General features: G+C 36.7%; 1 long non-coding RNA gene across 1 annotated transcript in view; it reads right to left on the bottom strand.

The window, feature by feature from the left end:
• The window catches only part of LOC130682700 (uncharacterized), a 44,207-nt gene that overhangs the window by 17,415 nt on the left and 2,519 nt on the right, over nt 1-24,273 (bottom strand). The window contains exon 2 of the long non-coding RNA XR_008995990.1: nt 19,542-19,591. This is a non-coding gene — a long non-coding RNA (uncharacterized LOC130682700). The remainder of the gene's footprint in view (nt 1-19,541; nt 19,592-24,273) is intronic.

Raw genomic sequence — 24,273 nt, 5'->3', positions numbered from 1 at the left:
CTCCCTTTTCTTAGAAAACTTAAAATTATAAATTCTTTCTCTAACCTCTCCCCAAGATGTAAATCTTTTCCAGCTTCTTGCCAGTTTCTTAACCCAGGAGTGTTTTTCTCAAGGACGTGGGAGCTACCTTTTGAAATATAATCAAGAGAGATAGCACCCCATCTCTCTATCGCTGTAAGAGGATAGGAACCTACCTTCATGTGGGGAAAATAGAAGTTCTTATGGCCAAGATCCTCACCTGGCTCTAAACTACTTGATGGCATACTTGGCTTACTGTTAGGCTTGTGCTTCCACACCAGTTGGCAATAAGCTATTATTGATTGAGTTACTATATGAAGAGCTTTGCCCAGTGTTCTGGGTGGAGACAGAGATGGAGGTGGATTACAGACCTGCAGACTGCTGGATGCAGACATGATTCTAGTGCTTGACCTACCACCATGAGAATAAAGCTGGGTACAAACCCTTTCACCCCAAGAACATTCTGTTATTTCTCAGTCTTACCAAATCCATATGAACTTGCCCAGGGCTGAAACCCTCAATCAAGACACTTCATAAGCGACAATTAGCAAACACAGATGGCCTAATCACATTGGCCAACCTCTCCCTAACATCCTCCAGTACTTTTTCCACTAACTCCTAAAAACTAAAAACTCACCCACCTTTTATGTCAGCAAAGTTGAATCCAATCTCTTTCCCTTATTGAAATAGTCTGGAATCTTACTGCAATAGTATTGGATAAAATCTTCCTTGCCTATTTAGCTCTATACAGTGCAATTTTTCTTTCATACTTTTAAACATCTTCAGTTTCCCACAAGCATTTTACACAATCTCTCTTTTCCTCTTTGATCTTATAACCAAGTATTTGCCCTTCTGATAGGTATATCCTTCTAGAGATTATATATGTTTCTCACCAGTTTCCTTTCTGTCCATTCCAGAGGGCAGTTCTAACCACCCTTATTCCTGTAACCCCAGCCCTCTTTTTCTCACTTTATTTTCAAAATCACTTTGACCAACCTCACAGAACATAACTTCGCCCAACGTACTGTTCTTAGTCTTTGTTTCTCTTTCTACCTCCTATAATTTTCCTTCCACCATAACCACTCAAACATTCCCCACCTTCCATAACTATATTTTCCATATTCTCAACTGCATGAACTTAGTTACTGTTATGCAAGCATGAAAGTGAAATAGACAAAAGGAATAAAGAAGAAACTGTTTGGAACCAAAATTTTCCTAAAGTTTTAGATTGCATAAAAATCCAAGGTACGGAGTGAACTTATTTTACTAGTTCAGAATAGATTTTGAGGATTAAAATCTTCTGAAATATCCACTGAGAAAGGAGATGAAGAGAATTAATCTGATGTTCAACAAGTGGGAGAGGGATAGCGAAGGCCTGTGTGGATGCCCAGCCCTAAGGCAGAGGCTGTCTTGCAACAAGGGGTAAACATGCTGCTTACGCTTTTCTCCCATTAGAGATGCGCCCTGTGAATGTCTTGTATTCATCAGAGAATTCTTGGTATTTATGAGATTGTTAATAACAATAGATTTAAGAAACAGATGAATGCCCTGTCTCCCACATGAGAACAAAGCAGTCCTAATGATCTAGCACTAGGAAGTCTGTGCCAGTGTGGATTTATGTTCCCTTCCACCCTAGAATATAGCATCACAATTGATTTTCATTTTCCAATTCTAATTTTCCAGGCCTATTAAAATGACTCTGAACCAAACTGCTTTGAAAGAAATAACATTGGCTTTCTCCCATTACTCCTTTCTTTTCTCCCTTGTCTCCTCTCTACTAAATCAAATTAATCTGCTTTAAAAATAGAAAAGATAAGTGATTATATAATCTTCTAAGGGAGGCAGGAAGCTGTGGGACATAAGGCACAAATGAAATGCTCATCACACATCGGGAATATTTAGACAATATGCATGTCAATCCAAGCCTTTTGTGTCCCAGTACTGAGGGGGTGCAGCAAATGGAGGTGGGGAGCCCCTCCCTGACTGAGGCCCCCAGTGACGTAAAGTGCTTTCTGAGGGAAAGGAAATGCTTCCACAAGCCCAGAGAAAATGTTAAGATGCCACTCCGAGCTCCTGTCACTCAGAATTACAGCCTGGAGACAGTGAAGAGCCTCCTGACACAGGAGAGTAATGGGGACTTTTTATCAGCCCAGCTACCACTGTCACTGTGGCTTTAAAAACCTTATCTGAATCTTGCTTTTAGTATATATGGGAAAAAACACACACCCAACTCAACAAGAAAGAAATGTAATAACTTCAGGTAAATTGTAGAGCTTCACTGTAACAGAGGTGGGGGGTTCCTTATCCCTTAACTCCATGCCCTAAAACACAAGATTCAGTCCTGCCCATCTCCAAAAAGACCAGACTTTGTCCAAAGAAAAGTCAGTTGAGGGGAAAGATGGTATTCTGGGTGAACAGAGTTATTTTACGAAGCCACAAGCATTTGCATTTCTAAACTATTAGGAGATAAAATGAAGGGAAATTTTTAAAAAATGCATATACATACAGACATGTTTTAAAATCTAATTTGGGGTCACAGCTGTAATTGAAAAAGCTTTGGATTGTGTGTCCTGCTGGAATAATGTCGTGTTAGTGAATGTAAAGCATTCAGCATTACTTTATGCCTCATTGCATCCTAAGTGCGATGCTATTTCAATACAACACCTACCACTTTTAGGTCTTTATGCTTAAGTATGTCTTGCTGGATGAAATCAAGCTACAAATTGGATGAAATTGGGTCCTCCCAGTTGATTCTACTGCTAGAAGCTCCAAAACTCAATTGTTTTCTTAAGCCCAATTCCATGAATTCAGAATTCAAATTATCATGATTTCTTGCACTGAAAAATAAATACAAAAGCTCAACTTGCTGCAGAGATGAAAAGCAGTATATTGGCCACAAAAGCAAAGTTAACTTTTTTTTTTCACACAGGCATTAAAAATGACTCAGAAATGGAGCAAGAAATAGTGGAGAAAACAGTAACCTGCAGAAATTTGAAACAGTGCATCCATTTCATAGGCAATGTCCTTCATTCAAATGATTCTATCTAAAATATTTCTCAGAAGAAACTGCCCTGTGTTCAGTTTCCCCTCATCTTTTATGGTAGCTGAAGTCATTCCATTGCCACTTAAGTTTGTGGTTACAAACAATTTACCTGTATCTAAAGACAATATTCAGATCACAGTGTTCTTCCATCTAGCAGTTAAAGGTGCATTTGGAAAGATAACCATGTTGAGAGAGTCTGACCATTCCACCCTCAGAGAATGTATGTTTCAGTAAATTTTATAAAGTGTGATGATTTGTGATACAGACTTTTCAGAGTAGCAGAGATAATTAAAATTGAACCTAAATGGAATTTAATCTAGATTTTGAAAGGCAGTTACTATTGCTGATTCTGAAATCCTTAAATTAATTCTCCAAAATCTGTTTCATTGTAGAAACAAAAGGTTTCTCAAGACAGTAGTATTTTGACTGGCAATACTTTTTGCAGGGACAACTCTAGTTAAAAAACAAAACAAAACAAAACAAAAAACCCGCTAAAAACAGTCAGAAGTTCCTATTCCACACATACATTTCAATTATGCTAAGTGAAGGCTACATTTTTAAAAGAAAAAGTAGCTAAGCAAAGAAAAATACTGTGCTATCTATGGGTCGATATTATAATAACTTAGAGAAATGTATGCTTGGTCCTAGTCTTCAAAAATAATTTTGCCAATAGCTACCTTAAAGAAAAAAAAGGCTAAAATATAGCATTTTAAGGGGATGCATATTTCAATGAAAGTGAAAGTACATTGATAATGTAGTGGGTAAAAGCATTCTGGTAAATGAGAAGAGCACAGGTAGAGATTATTTAGTCCCAGATCAGGCACTAGTATTCTCTGACATAGGTCACAGCACACTTAGGAGAGCCTAATAATTCAAAACATATGATCATGGGAGAATTAGAATTAGACTGGACTAGAGGAAAAAGCAGTGTCATTGACACCAGATAAAAACAATTCATAAATAATAATACCACCAACCACTTTGAGGCATTGAAGAGGTAAAAAAAAAATGGAATAAAAAAAGTAGGGAAAGCCACAAGCAAAAATATTTCAGAGGGTTTGAAGTAAGCACTGATAGAACACAGCTCTCACTCACCCACACAGCCAAGATCAACCCCAGTTAATGTTTCGGATCATGGGGGGGCTGTTTATGATTCTCCCTTTATGCAGTTCCCTGATTTCTGTTCATAGACTAGCTGCCAAGCTCTTAACCTAGGAAAATCTACAATTAAATAGGATAATCTGTTTTGATGACTTTTCTTACTGATTAATGTGCTAGCAAGACAACTAACATGGTCTGTTGGCTTCCCCTGTACAACCCTTAACAAACCCCTGAAAAAAAAGAAAGAACTTGGGGAAATTGTAGGTATGGGGGGGAATCAATTCCAGAGCAAGAGGGGGAAGCAGAAAGAGAGAAAAAAAATGTATATATTTCTGTGGACAATTTGTACATTTAGTCAATCCTCATTATCTGTAGATTGCATATTTGCAAATGGCCCTACTTGCTAAAATTTATTTGAATCCCCCAATTCAATACTCACAGCATATTCACAGACTTGTGATCATGTGTACAGTGGTAAAAAATCTGAGTCTCCTAATGAGCTGAGGTCCAATAAGAAGACACTCTACCTTCTTGTTTCAGCTCTCATACTGTAAACAACTCTTTTGTGTTCTATTTAGTGCCACAGTTTAAATATTTTTGTGCTTTTTGCTGGTGATTTTGCTGTTTAAAATGGCCCCCGAGTGCAGTGCTCAAGTGCCATTTAATGCTTCTAAGTGTAGGAAGCCTGTGATCTACCTTGTAGAGATAAGTTTTTTTTTTTTGAGATAAGTTTTATTTAGGTGTGAGGTACAGTGTTATTTATAATGAAGTGATAATAAAAAGAGAACATGCCAACATTTGTTAAACACAACCAAAAGAAAAAAAAACATTGATTAAAAAGTGTAACTTTGAACAAAATATATGTAAATTAGAGTAAAACTAATATTAATAACTATTTGAAGGAAATGTTAAAAACAAGGACATAAATGTAATATGAAAAAATAGAGAGGAATTTTATTTTCTTGAATAGGACAACTTACTCTTATAAAAATGCCAATTCTCCCTAATTAATGTATAAATTCAAAGCAATCCCACTCTTATTTTTAGTTAGATGTTTTAATAAATATACTTAAGGTTTACATAGAAAATAAAGACCACAAATATGTCTTAGACAAATACTTACAAAAGAATAATCAGGGGAGAATTTTCCAACCAGATATGAAGGTAAATTATAAGGTCATTGTAATAAAAGCCAAGTATTAGCACAAGAACAGACAAATTGACCAATGGATCAAAAGAAAGTATGCAGAAATAAGCAAATGCATATCTATGAAGTTAATATATGAGTTAATCCAAATTGGAAAAGAAGATTTGTTCTTAAATATTGCCGGGGATAGTGGCTCATTTTGTAAAGCAAAATTAAACTGGTTCACAACATACATACAAAGTTCCGTGCAAAGTTGGACTCTAAATGGATTAAAAACCTACCACGTTAATGGAAAAAAAAAATGTAGGAAAACAGCATTGTGAATGAGAAAGAGGAGCATTTTAAACACATATCATAAGCCAAATAATTATGAATGACCAAAAAAAGGCATGTGACAGATTGAGGAAAAATATTTGCAATGTTTAAAAGTGATAACTATTCAAATTGCTTTAAAAATTAATTTAAGCTAACAGGAAAAAGGAACTTCAATGGGAAAATAAATACAAAGGAAAGAAATAAGGAGTTTACAGATAGGAATTTTCAGAAACCACTAACCAACATGGAAAGATGCTCAAATTCCTTAGTAACTCGAAAATTAAAATTAAAACGACAATAGGATGTCAACAAGCTCTCTCTTTAAGCTGGAAACCATTAGAAACCTAGAAAACCAGTGTTGATGAGGATGTGTGGTTATAGAGACCACCTGATTCTGTAACAATGCCCATTTTGGACTTTTCTTATTTAGGAATTTCCCTTTTGTTCTTACCCCGTGAAGGTGAAGGTGGTCTGTTGCAGTCATTCTGAGGAGCAATCTGGCATTATTTAGTAAAATTTAGTGTATTTACACCCCTGGTCCAGCAATCCCAAATTCTTAACACAGGATTGAAGAATTTCACCATGGCATTATTTGTGGTGGTGTGTCAGGGCACTGGAGACAATCAGCATATTCATTCCTGGTTGAGCAGACCAGTTAATTTGGATACACGCACACCCCTAAGTTCTATGCAGCAGTTAGGAGCAACACACTAAATATCTACCTACTCACACGGCTCTTTTAAAAAATAGCACTGAGTAAGAAAAGAAAAGGAAGAAAAAAGAATATACAATATACCACACCCATACATTAAAAGTGCATGCAGACAAAATGACAATACACACTTGCACAGACCAATGAAGATAAGGGGCTATGAACTCTAAGCTCTAAGTCATTTGGCCCTATGCAACTGATTGAGACATAATTAAGTAATTTGACAACTCATATTGGAAACTGTGATATCAGTAGAGACCTCCGTTCCCTGAAGACATGGCATTTTAGTGAGCCAGATAGTTCTTTATAAAAAGAATGTCTGGTCAGAAAAAGTCACTTACATTTCTCACAGATCAGACTCTAAAGGAAGTACTTAGTCCAGAATTGAAGCTCTCACCTTAAGCAGAGCCCTAAAGAAAAGGAAGCATGTCTTGTGTAAAGAACTTGATGGGTGAGAGGCGTGCAAATCAAATAATGTGCAGGGAAGTAAAATGAAACCATTCTACCTGGAAGCATGTATCTCTCGTCAATTAATTTATGAGCTCTCTTGAAGAAGGGAGACAAGACACTGTAAGCAGCTTGGGTGGTGGGCGTGGTAAAAGCAACAGGTGGACCCTGTAGGCATATAGATTTAGAGTAAGAACAAAAAGGAAATTCCTAAATGAGAAAAGCCCAAAATGGGCATTGTTACAGAATGAGTTCCTTGCCTGGTATTTTTCAAGCAGAACACAGATAGCATTTGTCAGGAATGCAGAGAGATTCCCGTCTTTGAAAGGAATGCATGGGGATTGTCCTGTAATACCACCCCTGCTACCTTTTAAAATTTTGTAAATCTAAAGGCTTTAAAAGATTCAGTGCAAAGAAAAATTAAGTTTTAAGTAGTTTGTTTTCTTTTCCTCAGATTAGAATCAATGACTCAAGTGGCTAAATAAGCTCTTGAATAAAAAAACAAATCTGAGAATAATTTGAGGATTTTCTTTTTCTCTGGACTGTTTGTGATGCTGATGTGTCATCCTTATTCATCAGTTCCCATTGAAGTTAGAAGGAGACACTCTGATGGCTCCAGGTATTTACTCATACATCATTCTGTTTTCATACCTATGATTAGAAGCTCTCCACAGCTAGGATCATGTACCACAGGCATCTGTTTTTCTTCATTGGGCTGGGAAGAACAACCCAGGGTGTGAAATATTCAGAGGTGGAAACTCCCCATATTATCGTATGACTCAGATTTCCATAATAAAGTTGACCACTAGCCTTGTAGCATGAGTTCCCTCTAGCACCACTAGCATTTGAACTGTTCTCATGGTATGTTAGCACACAGTGCCTGAAAAGAAAAGTTTAATTCATCCGGTTTCTTTCTTTCTAAGCCTTACTCCTATTTTCTTTCCCTTTCCCTCAATCAAATTCAAACTGTACCTAAGGGATTTAAGACACACTTGGAAGCAATTAAACCAGGGCTGGAGAGTCAAAAATTTAAAACTTGATTTTCTAAATAAATTGAGTAATGGTGAACTTTATGTCTCAATTCTGTGCACTCTCTAAAAAAGTATGCTAATCAATTTGTATTTAGTACTCAGGTAATTGTATAGTGGAAACATAACTCAAGACCAGAGACTCTCTGCCTTTCTCATTTACTAGTCATTCAAAAACACTGAATTACACTTAGGCCTTTTTCACTCCAAGAAAACATACTGCCTCACAGAGCAGCACTTCCCATTTTACTAAACTTAATGAAAGGATCAGAAACCTATCTGTTAAGGATTATGAGACAAAGAAAATAATGATATCACTAAAACAAGATTCATATTAGATGCCTAGGCTGTATATATATATATATGTTGGTGAACTCAGAGTTGTTCCAGGGGTTACTGGCAGAAAACTTGGTGATAACTAACAGAAAAAAGTTTGAGGGGTCAGCAAACAATAGACCTCAGGCTAAATCCAACCTACCACCTGTTTTAAAAATACTATTGGAACACAGCCATGCCCATTCATTTACATATTGTCTATGGCTGTTTTCACACCACTAAGTTGTTGAGTAATTGTGCCCGAGACCATATGGCCTGCAAAGCCTAAAATATTTAATGCCTGGCCATTGCAGAAAAATTTTGTTGATGTCTGCCCTAGATCTTCTGAAGTCCTATGAAGCGACTTTGAGACCCTTAGTTAATCCTCAAATAATAAGCCTGAATAAATATAGGTAAATAAAAGGTGCCCCAAAACTGGATGGAGAGGAAAGGTACCACAGCAACACAGGGAACTCATCTAGAGGAAAAGTGTTAGTGGGATTTTATTAATTAATTCATTAGACATATATGTATCAAGGGCCTACTATGTGTTATTCACTCTGCCAGGCCCTGGGGATACAAACGAGAACAAAGAAGGTGTAATTCTTATTCTCCTAGAACCTCGTATAGAATTCTCATATTTAATCAACTCTGAAACACATATAAAACTATAAACTGTAGTGAGTGTTATAACTTACCACAGGATGCAGTGAGGAATAAAAGCTAACAAGTTTAAGATGGATATCTGCTTTATTTTCCCTCAATCCTTTTTTCCCTTCTGGTAACAGTGATCCTCTTTCTTTGGGAAGCTATGCCACCCCGCTCTGAACTTGGATTTCTGGTACGACTTGGAAGACCACCCTTCCTCTAACCATAAGGTTGGAAAGAGGACACTAGTTTGGTTAGCTGGAAAAGTCCATGTTTCCAGTTAAAGTTATAGGTGCAGGAATATTCTGTGACTCAACCCTAACCAATCACAAGCCTTCCTCAATATTTATTTATAGTGGGGAAGGAAAATTCTCTTTCTTCTTTCCTATTTGGTCATGATGCAGTAAAGATGTCAGCCCAAAACTTCCCGTGGTCTTATTCTCCTTCATGTGAACTTGCAGAGAGACATGGACAGACAGAAACAGAAATATATAATATATATATTTTACATATATATAATATATATAAATACATATATTTATGTATATATAACATATATATTATATATATATATATATAAATATAGATATATAGAGAGAAAGAGAGACAGACACAGAGACAGAGATAGGGGTAAGCTCATGGTATTTGAGATCCTAGAATCCATTATCCCCTGAAGGTAAAGATAAACCAGAAATGATCAGAAAAATGGGTTTTCCATGTCAGATCTTAGGATAATTTTTCCCAGACCCACATAAAAAGGGAATAGTTATTGTTTTGAGATTGAGCTTACTTTACAACCAGAAAAAGAGCTCATGAAGGTGTTTGCCAAGTATAATTTGGAACAAAATTGAGAGGATGTGTGTGTGTGTGTGTGTGTGTGTGTGTGTGTGTGTAGGGGGATAGGTATGTAGCAAAAGGAGAATGGAAGTGAAATGAAATAAAAATTTAAGTAGTGGTTAAGTGGAGACTGCCCTTTGGTGTGACCCTATCAGATATCACTTGGAAGTCAGAGACCACATACAGACACAAGGAAATGGGTATTTCTACTGCACCTTGGATTCTGGAACTCCTCACTGTTTTTGTTTTCCTTATACTTTTTCAATATTTTTCCAGTTTCTGTGTGGACTAATTCACTTGCAGGCAGTCACTTAATGCTGGAGTTCCTTAGACTGGGTCCTAAGTCCCTCTGCTCCCACCGAGCAAACTCGGCCCCATCCACAGTCTTAATTAGTCAATATTCTGAGGACTCCAAAATTAATATATTGATGTTGAGCACTCTTCTGAATTCCAGACACATATATCCATCACTCTATCAACATTTTCTCTTGCAGGTCTTAAACAAATCTCAAACTCATCAGATGATCAAGGACTCATGAATGCCTTCTCAAAAAATTCAGTTCTCTCATCCTGGTAAATGACATGACCATGAGTCCAGCCAGAATTCTAAAAGTCATTATTTTTACTGCCCTCTCCTTTATTCCCAACATGGAATGTGTTGAGTTTTCTCAGTCTCCAGTTGCCATCTACTTAGTAAAATACCACCATTAGCCAGGACTCTATAGTAGTCTCCTAACTGATCTCACCAAATACGAACACTCCCTCCAAAGATCTTATTTTTCACAGATTGTCTCAGCTACTTCCGTTTTAATTAATTCCCTGATCCATCCTCTGTCACCTGGCATATGTGAAGATCTACTCAGAAATGCTGTCGCGTACTCTTGAAGACAGCCTAAAGCTCCCCCATGTTTGGCATCTCCTCCAAACACTGGCACAAGTTTTTCAGGATTCTCTGGCCTGTACCTAGAGGAATTCAGAGTTCTGCTTCACTGCTATTGGTTGTTTCACTCAACCAATGATAAGTGAGCTAGTGATACACAGATAAGTATTCTGAGGGGAACAAAGCATCTGGAGCATGAAGATTAATACTGCATCTTTACAGAGAAGCAATGAGGAAGGGACTCAGAAAGAAGGGATGAGCTATGAACAGCAAGGAGACAGAGAGGAAAATGGGAGCGGACGCCCTGACGGAGGAAAACACCTGATGCTCATGCTGAACTCCTCGAGGGTCAGTGCCACTGGTAAGAAGCACAGCAGGAGAGCGAGATGAGAGGAAGTGAGGCTGAATCACTCGGTATGAGGATCTCCTAAATCAGTGTAAACAGGTTGGATTTTATTCCATGGGCAACAGCTAAATCTTTTAGAGAACAGACATGAAGAAGGCAAGGGCAGTTATGGATGGCCCTATTGAAATCTGGAGGCAGAACACAGAAATCACTGTTTTGTTTTATTGGATCAGTACATCAGTTTAGGCATATTAAGAATCAAGGAGGCTTTTCCTGGCTGGCTAACCTGGAGAAGTCACCATAATTTCTGATTTTGTTTCATAGTAAAACACATTCCCAAATCTAAACAATTAAGGAAAAAATCTTCAGAAAGACAATCCATAAAGTGGGACCATTTCAGCAGTTCTAAGCATTTTTAAAATTAAGTTACTTGATATCAATACTTTTACCACTGAAGTTAAAAGTTAAACATTTCTCTAAGTATTTCTTAAACCTATGATCTTCTACCAACCAGAGAACCAGTTACTGATGGTTTTCAATCCCACTTTTGGCTCAGACATCTCAAATGCACCTTGTTTTTATTTATATTTGATTTTAGGCTTTATTTATCTCTTCCCTGGTTCTCTTTCACCTGTTTAGATATGAATATGCTCAGCAGGCAGGTGGTTATATTTGTCGATATAGATAAATAAATTTTTATTTGTCTCTGAAAAAATTATTGGTCTTACAAAAATATATAAGTAAATAGCTCTTACATGATGGAAAAATAAATTGTATAAATTAATTAAATCCAATATCCTCCTCCTTCAAAATGTCCTTTTTTCAGATTTTCTGCCTACCTTTTGGCTACATTCTTTGCTGCCTAGAAGGGGAGCAGAGAGGTGTGAATGATACGGTGTAATTAACAGATCTATAGATTATTCTGTAGCGCAAGGTCTCCTGTTTCATGGTAAGAGCTGAAGGAATCAGATTATATACTTAATGACCTATCCACACGTGGGCAGAGCTCCAACTCACTACACTTCACTACAACTCAGGAGGAAAGCACAGCATACCATCTTCTAGAAGGAAGTACGCTTAATAGCCATTTTCTAACTTGCTTGCAGCTATTTCAGTTGTAACATTATTTCCAATTCAGGAAATGTTTTCCAATGCAAGAGAGAAAAAAAAAGAGATATATTTAACAGCTCTGCAAAAAGAAACCTTTCTTTTAAACTTTCTTTTAAACTTTGTTCTGTTTCTGATGTCAAAGCAGATTGCCCAACTAATTAAAGCCCTAAATTCTCAATTCAGAGCCCTAAGATTTCCGGAAATCTTTGCCTCGCCTTGACCTTGTTTATAATCAGTCCAATCTGTAAAGATATTTTAATTATCAGCTAGAATAATTCTCAGCTTAAATTCTTCTCTCCTTAGGCAAGTATTTTCTCTTCAAAATCATATGCAATCAGTAAATCATGTAAGATAAGATTTGAGGCTCTGTGTGTCACGTGCAAGAGCTTGAAGCCTGGTTCCTCTGTAACTTTAGGCAAGTTACTTAGCCTCTCTGGGCTGCATTGTTAGGTAAAATATAGTATGTCCAGTTAAATGTGAATTTCAAATAGAGAATGCATTTTTTAGTATAAGTATATTCTATATCCTCAGTCTGGCAATCCTACTCTGGGCTTCAGTTTTCTAAAGTGTACAAAGAGTTGTGAAGGTTAAATAAATTAATCCAGTGCAAGCATTTATTATGGTGCCTGGTACATGACGCCTCCTCACTGATTCTTAGCTGCTGTGTTGCTGCTATTACCTTGTTCTGCAAGAAGTAAAAGAAAGCAACATGAAACTATCTTTGGCTAGTTTCCTATGTGCTGGGCAAAGAGGGACCTAGATATTGTGGGAGATACACTCATTTGTCAACACAGATTTTATTAGATGTGATTATGGGCCAGAGACTACCTGTTCTCATTTAACCCTACAATCCCAAGTGTTCCAGTTGTTTTCAGGCCCGATATATCAAGGAAAAAAACCCTGAGACTCTCATAAGTGAAGTAACTTGCTGTAAGATACATAGGCAGTAGCTGGTAAAGCTGGTTGTTTTGTGGGATTCCAACACACAGGCTCTTATTCTAACAACTGTCCCAAAATAAAAATTTGTTATCACTCAATAAAGACTCAAAAAATACTAGAATTAAAAAAAAATAATATAAGTTTGCTATTTAGTGAATATCAGTCTGATAAAGATAACTAAATAATAAGTACAAAGCACTATCACTATATTTTGTGACCTATCTCCCAAAGGTGCTGTAAATGTGACATTCCTAGTTACCCTCTTTTCACAAATAAGGCAGTGAAATTCAGGAACGAGGCGTCTCTCCTATCAGCATGCAGATGTTAGTGTTAAAGTCAGGACTAAAACCCAGGTGTGCTGGGGCTGCCAGAATAAAATAGCACAGACTGAGAGTCTTGAACAGCAGAAATTCTTTCTCACAGTTTTGGAGGCTGAAAGTCCAAGGTCAAAGTGACAGCTTTTTGGTTTCTTCCAAGGCCTGTGTCCCCTGGCTTGCAGTTGGCTGCCACATAGCTGTATCATCACGTGGCCTTTACTTTTCTCTGTGGGTGTGCATTTCTGGTGTCTCTTCCTTCTCTTATAAAGACACCAATCATATTGGGTTAGGCCTCACCCTTCTGACCTGATTTAATCTTTATTACTTTAAAGACCATATATCCAAATCCAGTCACAGTGTGGGTTAGAGCTTCAGCATAGAAGGGAGGACACAATTCAGCCCATTAACACAGGCTTTGTCATTTCTGGCCCTATCCATATTGTATAGATACGGTATTTTAAACGATTAAATGAAAGTATTTTAAACAATGATTCTGTTGTTATTTTTTAATGGAGAAAGAAATATGTAAAATATGATAATGGATCCATTTATAAAGATCATAACAAATCTTTGAGTAAGTATAAGAATTTTTCAAAATTTAACAACTTCATATAGACACTTGGGATTTGGTCCACTGTAATACTGTAACAGGGTCTTGGGTTAAGAGAAAAACAATGAAACTGAGAGGAAAGTCTGATCATAGCTGATGTAATATCTAACTTCAAATGTCAAGAAATATCAAGAATTTAAAATCCATTCTATACATGTACAAGGAAGAGATGGGGATGGGGTATGCACTATCTTATCCTAACACCTCCAAATTTGAAACTTAATGAAGTTTAGAAAGTGTAAGCAGTTCTCTGTGGGTCAAACCAACCTCACATGTACCTACAAATGCCAGGTTAGATTGATAGCTGTTTCTGCTGAATGAGTCAATGGATGATTCATAGGACTAGGACTTACTCCTTCAGTCAGGTGGATTCTGTGATACAGTCTGATTTGTTTGCACTTAGCAACAGTGTGGACCAAGTAAGGGAAGCTATTATGGTAGCAGCTGGAGGAGAAATCTGTAGGAAAGATGTAAAAAAATCTTTCAACACTTAGTGAACGTAGGTTGAGAGCATTTAATATGGACACCACTATAAATGATTTGAGCTTCAATATTGGTTTTTAAAAACACAGTCTGCACAGTGGTATTTTTATAGTCAGTGTCAAGCAGAGTCGTTTTTAGTTACAGCTTGCATAACAGTTCAAGATAAATCAAAGTGAACTGTTCTGAAGGAAAAAAAAACAGCACAGATTTGCTAATACTGCAATCATTGCTTTGGCCAAAGGTTGCTTTGCACTGTGTCTATATAACACTCATTCAACAAATATTTATTAAGTGTTGATTATTTGACAAATACTGTCCCTTGCTGGGAATTTATCAATGAATAAAACACTGTCCCAGCATGCAGCATGCCTATAGTATCTCCTGGGGAGAGAAACAAGGGCAGTGCAGGGTGTTTAGTGCTACAAGAATCAGAACTGCAGTCTTTGGGTCCTGGAGAAGGGAGAAACATCTGTGCTCATCTTGGCTGAGGGATTCAAGGTAAGTTTCCCAGAGGAGATGATTTCCAAGCTTAGATCTAGGGCCAAGAAAGAGCTTGTTAAACTAGGAGTTGACAGGGGAAGCCTTCTGAGACGAGGACTAAATATGTTCAGTGTACTCAAGGTCAAAGTAAGTGCAGCACTGGGAGCTGCTTAGCATGATTAGGAAGAAATGTGGAAAGAGGGAGTGTTGAGAGATGAACCTGGAATAGTTCTCAAGGGAGTGTGCACACGATGAGGGTGAGTTTGGATTTCAACTCGGTTCACTCAGGATGTACTAAGCAAAAATGGATCTAACAGGAAGACCGGATAGGGGCCGGTGAAGTAGTGGAGGTGTAAGATCACGGTGGCCTGAACAAAATCATGAAGTGGACCGGTATGACATGTTTTGAAAAGATAGTGTTGACAGGATTAGGAATTGGATGTGGAAAGTGAAGGAGAGAAAAAACTAAATAGGTTCCCAGCTTTCCAGATTAGGCAACTTGTAAATCATGGTGCCATTAATTAAAAGCAGGGAGTAGGTTGGATGAAAAATGGTCATTGGTACATGTGGAACATTCTTTCATATTATTTATTCAAATAATCTTTACCGAACCCCTAATCTGTGCTTGGCATTGTGATAAACACTGGTACAGTGGAAAACAATATAAATAAATTCCTGTAACTCACATTCTAGTGATTTCTAAAACTAGGTGGAAATACCGAGGAGGCAAGCGGCTCCCTATTGAATAATTGCAAAAAAAATATTTAGGAAGTAGTAATTCCTCTAATATCTTACCATATTTTAGGGTTTTCTCTTCCATTTCTGCTTCAAACATTTCTAAATAGAAATTCTTTGAGCCTATTATAATAAAAAATGATAACAACCAAATTGTATTAGTGCTATGTGCCAGACAATACTACATGCAGTTACTTAATTCAGATCATCACAACAAGCTTTTGAGATTATATCTTAGGAAACTGAGGTTTGGAGAGGTGGAGTGACTTGCCCAATTATATTGGAGGAAGCTGGGATTGAACCAAGATGGCCTGACTCCAAACATGTGTTACAAGTGGATTTGTTTCTGTGACACCTCCATGGAAATGAAAAAACTTTGGGGTTTGCCTTTCAATGGAGAAGACTTGTATTGTGTTAAAAATCAATTTTAATCTTGTTATGAAACCAAAGACTATATTGCTACATCTCATTCATTAAAATTACATAATGCCCTCATCTTGATAAACAGATAACCTCCATAAAAGTGAAAACAACTTCACACGGTATTTTTCTCCTATGAATTTTTTAAAAAGCTAATTTATTCATGAGCAAAATATGAATAAAAGCATCTCCTTACCAGTAAGGTTGTGTTGTTAACATGAATTGCTTTTGCCTGATGGAGCTAGATAGTGTCCACTGGGATTATGTTTTCTTTCATATGCAAGTGCCAATCATGGAGGAAAAATGATTTCACTCATATGTGGAGTATAAGAACAAAGGAAAACTGAAGGAACAAAACAGCAGCAGAATCACAGAACCCAAGAACGGACTAATAGTTACCAAAGGGAAAGGGACTGGGGAGGATGGGTGGGAAGGGAGGGATAAGGGCAGGGAAAAAGAAAGGGGGCATTACGACTAGCATGTATAGTGTGTGTGGGGGCACGGGGAGGGCTGTGCAACACAGAAAAGACAAGTAGCGATTCTACAGCATATTACTATGCTGATGGACAGTGATTGTAAAGGGGTATGTGGGGGGGACTTGGTGAAGGGGGGAGCCTAGTAAACATAATGTTCTTCATGTAATTGTAGATTAATGATACCAAAATTTTTTTAAAAAGTGAAAAAAAATAGTCATGACCACCAGGTGTCCATTCTATTTATGGAAATACCAGGGCTTTCTTTGCTTCCCTAAAATCATTTAGATTCTCCTTTGGAGTCTTTATTGTGCTCTTCTCTGCAGAGCAAGGAGCCCATAAAGCTTCCTCCTAGAGGCGTTTGTTATGGGTTAAATTGTCTCCCTGAAAGTAAAATGCTGAAGTGCTAACCCCATTACCTCAAAATGTAACCTTATTTGGAAACAAGATTGTTGCAGATGCAAATCACTAAATTAAAATGTGGTCATACTGAGTTGGGTGGGCTTCTAATCCAATATGACTAGTATCCTTGCAGGAAGACAGCCATGCAAAGACACAGGGAGAACACCATGTGAGAAGGCATATAGAATCAGGCCGCTGCAAGCCAAGGAATGTCAAAGATCGCCAGCCAACCACCAGGAGCTGAGAAAGGCATGGAACAGATCCTTCCCTAGATCCTTCAGAGGAAGCACAGCCCTGTGGACATGGATTAATTTCATACTTGCATCCTCCAGCACTGCAAGATAGCAAATTTATGTTTATTTAACCCACTCAGTTTGCGGCATTTTGTTACAACTGCTCTAGGAAACTAAATTATCTTTTTTTAAAAAATGTGTTTACCATTACAGTCAACTTTGCAGCATGGTATACTTTTAGAATTTTTACAAGTAATAAAGTTATAAAAAAAAAATACCAAGAGGTAGAAAGGGCACTTCAGGTTATGTAATCAAATCTTTCCTACCTGAAGTATTTCTTTTGGAAGCATTCCTGACAGATGATCAGATGGCATCTGCTTAAATTGCTGATAACCAAATACTCCAGGACAAACACAATAGGAAATAGGGGAGATGTAAACTATTCTCTGTCCTTGTAGAATTTGTAATTTATACTGGAGAAAGTAATTATAAGCAAATACTTTACTAAGCTAGCCAGATAGATGGGAATAGGATTTGGGGGGATGCATGTGTCAGAAAATCCAACTTTGACTGGCTTAAGCAAATAATTCACATAACAGAATAGTCCATGGATGGGGTCAGTTTTAGAAGCAGCTTGATAAAGAATTCAAAATGTGTCACCAAAATGAACCTCTCATCTCTCTTTGAGGTTGGCTCTAACCATAGGCTTGATCCCTTCCTGGTTGGAAACAGAGAAAGTAACGTCAGGCATTATAGCACCAACCAAATAAGAACAAAACCATCAGTGTCTTGGCAAAATATATGAAATTAATGAGTAGTGGAATTTGCTTGGGTTACATACTCAATTTTAAATATTCACTGTGATTTGAAACAATGGGAAACCCACCTCAAGAACACAAGGAGGAGTTAATGACCCTAAATTGAGAGAGGAAAGAGGTAGAACTTGGAAGAAAAATCTGGGTTCTCTTGACATTGTAAGAGAGATGTTATTGTTGGGAAGGTAGCCAATTTCTATGAGATAAAAACAAATGCTATCAAATCATGTATGTTCACACATGCAGAAGGACAACATTTATTCCTCATGGGCAACCTGAGAAAGTTCCATAAGAGAAGAACATTTATTTTTAGGTCTGAAATGACAAAGAAGGTAGAAAGAATATACATAGCTGTGTAAAATGGCTGGAGTATCATAAATCAATGCAGAGGTGCCTAAATAAGGTTATAACTTTAAGGAATGGTGAGTAGGGCTTAGGAGGAAATAAGGATGGAAGGAGGCATGGGTTGGGGGTGTAAAGGGCCAGGAATGCCACTGGAAGCAGTGCTGCCCTTACAGTGACAGCTATCAAGATTTGAACCAGGAGTGGTTGAGATTTGTTCTAGAAGAGTAACTTCAGGGATAAATTAAAGAAGAGACCAGCTGGAGATCACAATAATCATCTCAAGTAAAATGCAAAGATCTAAATTAGGACTAAGGAGGTGTAAATGGAGAATGTAGCATCGATATGGTAATCCACAGGTTTAGGGGGCAGGTGAAGGAGAAGAGTGGAGAGAAGGTGAAATATCTCAGAATCACTAAGGAGAAGAGAGTGCCTTTAACCAAGACAGGAGCTGATTTAAGGAACAAGAAAACAGTGAAGAAAAGATAATGAGTTCAGTTTTGGATATGTTAATTTTATGGTGTTTAAGTATACTCATGGGAAGACATAAAAAAAAAGTTAGAAATGTATGTCCGAAATTCCTGAGAAATCAAGAGATTAAAATGTTGGAGGACCTTCTCAGGCCGGCACTTATCTTGCAGTGAGAGCCATCCGAAAGGCAAACTACACGGATCCTTAATTCCTCCTTTGCCACAACCATAAAAATCTTCACTGTATTTATTTCACTGAAAATTTCCCCCAACTCAGTGTGTGTTCTACATTTTTTGTCTTTTGTGTCATTCTTTGTTTTTAGACCCCTAAGCTCCTTGGGGTAAGGACTTTTGTCATTAATTTAGCACAGCTGAATATATTACATGGTGCCATGTGTATTTATAGAAGTTTGCTAAGTAATGATTCAGATTTGGTAATCAGCACTTGAGATGATCATATGGTTATGCAGATCAACACTTACTATGCAAAAATCATTTCCTATAGGGGCAGATGTGCTGGTCTCCCTCTTGGCAAATTTTTAGATCAGTGTATTTCTTGCACTGTGAAAGTCAATTTAGAATTATGCCTTTGATTATCTTCTTGTTGCCTAAGAAAGCCAGTAATGCAGGACCTTTCTATGGTGCTAAACTGCTGAGGGTAAATATGCCTATGGCTTTAGCAGCAACTAATTCTATAATTTAAATGACACAAAATGCCTTTTATTGATCTAACAGCATAGTGATTTCACTTCTCCAAGTCAAAAGTCAGTGGTTAAAACATTTGAAGTATTTAGCATATAGTCATACAAATGCAGTTTCTACATTAAGACATATTGAGATTCCATTAGAAATTGGAAAAAAAAGTTTTTCATTACCTTTTTTTGAAGATGACAAATGCTTCCAGATTTCAGATTTCAACTTCTCTCTAAAAATAAGAGGAATGTTATAATCTCTTTAATTTCTTTGAACATTCCAGAAACATCTGAACTGTAATTTAAAAAATACTGGTAAAGACTCTGCATTAATTTACTAATATCTATTAAATAGTGATTCTATCAACCTAAGCTAGGTAGATATCAACCCAAGTTAGTAAGAAAGGAAGGGAGGAAATGGTATTCGAGGAAAGGAGGGAGAAAGAGGGCAATTTGGAGAACTGAATTTTTCATTTCTATAGTATTGGAATACAACTGTGACAAAGTAAATTATTTTAGAAAGAAGCCTATTGTTCTAAGGATATTTTCACGCTTAAATCTTTCAATATGCTCTGACATGAAATTTTGTTATAATTTCATACCTGGCCTCTCAGAAATTCTTAACCATTCCTCCTTATTTATCATAATCATCATCCTAGCTGATTGAAATCTTAGCAATATCTACTGATCTGAAGTTGACAGACAACTCTAACCTTATTTTTAAAATCTAGCAATTAAATGACATTATATCCTTATTTCCCAAAACAACCTCAATAACAACATGAACATGTTCGAGGATCCAATTATTCTGGGATGAACATAAAAATAAACACCATTACAACTGAAAATATTAGCAGAAATGCTAACAGCCCCACAATAACAGCTGCCGCTGGCCCCGAACATTATTCAGTCTGTGGTTTCGTCTTCTTCCTCCCTCCCCATTGTGGGAAGGGGTGGGTGGGAGGAAGGCGGTGAACAAAGTTTTGCTTGGGTATGTGTCTATGTGTATTTAAATCTCTCTTCTTAACACTAATCTTTGTAATCGACTAGAGTAAAAACTGTAAAAAAACAAATCCTTAAATACTACACAGTGGTTATCTTTTTTCCTTTGTTCTTACTGATATGATTTTGTAAAGATTCGTGAAAGGAATGGCTTGGTAATTTTGTGTTTTTGAAGAGCTTAGTTGGAAAATCTCCGTCTAGCCATTCTTGCTGGGGATAACTGACTAAAAGCAATGTGAAAACACAGAGTACCTGTCCTCCTGTGTCCAGGTTGATAGCTTCTAAATTAGATATACTCAGAAAAGGAGGTTGGCTGGCATCCAATGCCTTTCTCTTCCACTTTCCCCAAACTGACGATGGAAGATTATAAAAAGGGACACATTCTAGATCAAAAGACAAAACTAGACAACTTGTGGGTGGTCCCACAGAGTAGAGTGAAACAGTAGAGCTAGACCACAAAATACCAGAAAAGCTAGAATGTGATGCTGAAGCAAAAACAGAGAAATTTGGCAACTTTCTAACCACCTCCCACCCCCCACCCAAGTATTCCATTTTGCTTAGGAGACTATTTCTACGGTTTGGGAGAAGGGGGAGTAGGACACATTTCTTATGTGTGTGCACTTTTCTAAAGAAAACTATGTAGGCAGCATCCATTGTGTCTGAGCAGATTTAAATGTGTGAATGTATCAAACATTTTTTAAATTTTGTAAGCATTATGTAAATAAAGGCAGGAGAGTCTCAGTTCATTCTTTCTAGTGGCTAGAAAGCTGGCATGCAATTGGATGGGGAAGACCTTGCAGTACTTCAGAAGTAAAAATTTTGGAACATAGTGAGAAAGCATTAATGATTTATTCAAGTTCACAGATGAACAGTTTAAAGAATTATTCAAGTCTTACAATAATAGCTGTAAATTTACACAAATCAGGGTTATTGTTATCTGCATTGTTTAAGAAGATATTATCTATAACCTTGTAACAGGCTTACTTTGGAACAAATACTCAAAAGCAATATTATATGAATATTATGTACTTATTTTATCAGATCCTCAGAAATGTGAAACTGCAATAGTCATTTGTACCAGTTAGCTTGCTGGGAATTAGAGGATCTTGGATTTTATACATTTTATTCTTTTTGCACTTTATCATAGAGAAGAGGTAGGAAGAGGTGGAACAGTTCTAACTTTAGAACTGCCCTCACTCCCATTCATGGTTTACAATTGCTGGGTAATGTGCTCTTGAATTCCTAAGCATAATAAAGCCAGATCTAGTTGTTTATTAGCAGTGCCCCCTTTCACTCTGCCTTCTATGTTATAGATTTCACTAAGTAAACACATGACACTCCTCCTTTTCAACTGTGAAGCTACACAGTTAATAAATGAATAAACAAAGAATAATCTCTCTTATAAGTCTATGCATATTCATTAATGAATTATTGATCGCTATCCCAGATGTGGAGCAGATTCTCTCTTTTAAGGGGCCAACTAACCTGAACCCTTTAGTGACTGTTGCCATTCCTCAGTGCAGGCTCAGGGTTTGCTGTATGTCTTGATTTTCAGAGGAGTCATATTTTTTTGTTTGTTTTGATTAACTCAGAGTGTATAAGCAAAATACATACCTGGGACATCTCTGATTTGTTATCCCTTATACACAGGTGAATCAGCAAACAACAGCTTGTCAAGTATATAAACTTGGATCCAGTGATCACTCCAGAATGCCATGTCAGGGAAAGAGGATTCTTTGTATCTTTAAAGAGCTTGTCCTCTTTTGCCTTTGCTCCATCCTTCTTACTGCGTTTCTTCTTCCCTTACTTTCTCTTCCTTTCTGTCCTTTTCAGTTTCTCACCTCACAACTCAGTCTTTCTCCTTTTGCTTTCTTACATCCAACAAATACAGACCACAGCTCTACTCCAAAGCCTGTGCCCTTCTTACTCTTACATCAATTATTCCCTCTTTTTCCTGCAGCCTCAATCTTTCCCTAACTAGTAACTCCAATTTTTTAAAAAAATTCATGTTCCTTTATACTGTAAGACTATTCTTCCAAAAAATATGTTGCTCTATAAGAATCTTTTTCTTCCTCTTCTTTTCCTTTAAACTCTGATTCTCTGTCATCACCAAATCTCTTGAAAGCATAGTCCATGTTCACTGCTTTTATCTCCACATTATCCATATACTTGCTCTTTAAATGAAACAAATAACAGCCTTTGAAAAATACTCTCCCTAAGGTGTGCCTCTTTAAGTTCTTTGACTTCTATTTTGCCTACAACAGCTTAGTCTTCCCAATTTTCCTTGAATCAGTTTCCTGCCTTCAATCTCTGTGATATTCCATTATCTTCCCACATATATTTAAATTTAATTTTGAAAAATGTTTGGTATACTTTTTATGACATTTAGTGTTGTCAATCATAAGACTAAAATATATCAATTGAAAGTTGAAAAATGCATCAAGTCTTTTCAGCAAATGGTGCTGGGAAACTGGACCTCCACATGCATAGGAGTAAAGTTATACCCGACATCACAGCATATACAAAACTTAAATCAAAATTGAAAATAAGCTTAAGTGTTAGACCTAAAACTATAAAGCTTTTATAAGAAATAATAGGTGTATAAATCTTCATGGACATGGATGAGACAATGGTTTCTTGAATATGATACCAAAAGCACAAGTGACAAAAGAAAAAAATAGATAAATTGAGCTTTATTAAAATAAAAAATCAAAGGACACCATCAAAAAGTGAAAAACCTACAGAATCTCAGAAAATATTTTTCAAATTGTATAACTGATAAGGGACTTGTGTCCAGGATATATAAAGAACCCTTACAACTCAATAATAAAAAGACAAATAAATAGCCCAAATTTAAAATGTGCAATGGATTTGAATAGACATTTTTCCAAAGAAGAGATATAAATGGCCAATAAACATATAAAAAGATATTCAACATTATTAGTCGTTAGGTAAATGCAAATCAAAACTATGATGAGATACCACAATACACCCACAAGAATGGCTAAAATTAAAATGACAGGCAAAAACAAGTGTTGACAAGGATGTGGAGAAAGTAGAATCCTCATACATTGCTGGTATGATTATAAAATGGCACAGCTACTTTGGAAAACAGTTTGGCAGTTGTTTAAATGTTAAACATGAAGTTATCATGTAATCAAGCTATTCCACTCCTAAGCATACACCCAGGAGAAATGAAAATATATATTTACACAGAAACTTGTATACAAATGTTCATAGCAACATTATTCTTAAAATAAAAAGTAGAAACAACACAGTCCATTAATGGATGAACAAAATGTGATAACTATACAATGTAACATTACTTTTTATTAACAAAAAGGAATGAAGTACTGATATATGCTGCACTGTGGATGAACCTTGAAATCGTTATGCTAAGTTAAGGAAGCCAGTCACAAAAGACCATATATTGTATGATTCCATTTATATAAAATGGCCAGCAGAGGTAAATTCATCATTGCTCCATTTTGAATAGCACTGAAAATTAGTTCCCAGCTGATGGGAGGGGTAGGGAATAGTCGCTGCTGATAGGATTTGTTTTGGAGTGCTGGAAATGCTCTAAAATAAGATAATGGTGATGGTTGCACAACTCTGAAAATACTGAAAACCATTGACTGTGCACTTTAAAGGATAAACTGGTTGGAATACTAATTGTATCTCTATAAAACTGAAAAAATATGTGAGAATGCAAAGAAGAAAATAAAAATCACTTGCAAACTCACCACCCAAAGGTGATCACTCTGAATTTAGAAGAAATAACTTCTCTGACTTAGTTTTTTATTTTCAATCTGTAAATGGTGTATTAGTGAGGAGAGGATAAACTGTTGTTACAAATGAATTCTGAAATTTAATATATTGAATATAATAGGTTTTTGTTTTTTTCTGGGCTCAT

Source organism: Manis pentadactyla, chromosome 2 (genome assembly GCF_030020395.1).
Source record: "Manis pentadactyla isolate mManPen7 chromosome 2, mManPen7.hap1, whole genome shotgun sequence".
Taxonomy (NCBI): domain Eukaryota; kingdom Metazoa; phylum Chordata; class Mammalia; order Pholidota; family Manidae; genus Manis; species Manis pentadactyla.
Note: the sequence above shows the minus strand (reverse complement) of the source record. Positions and strands in the feature narration are given on the sequence as shown.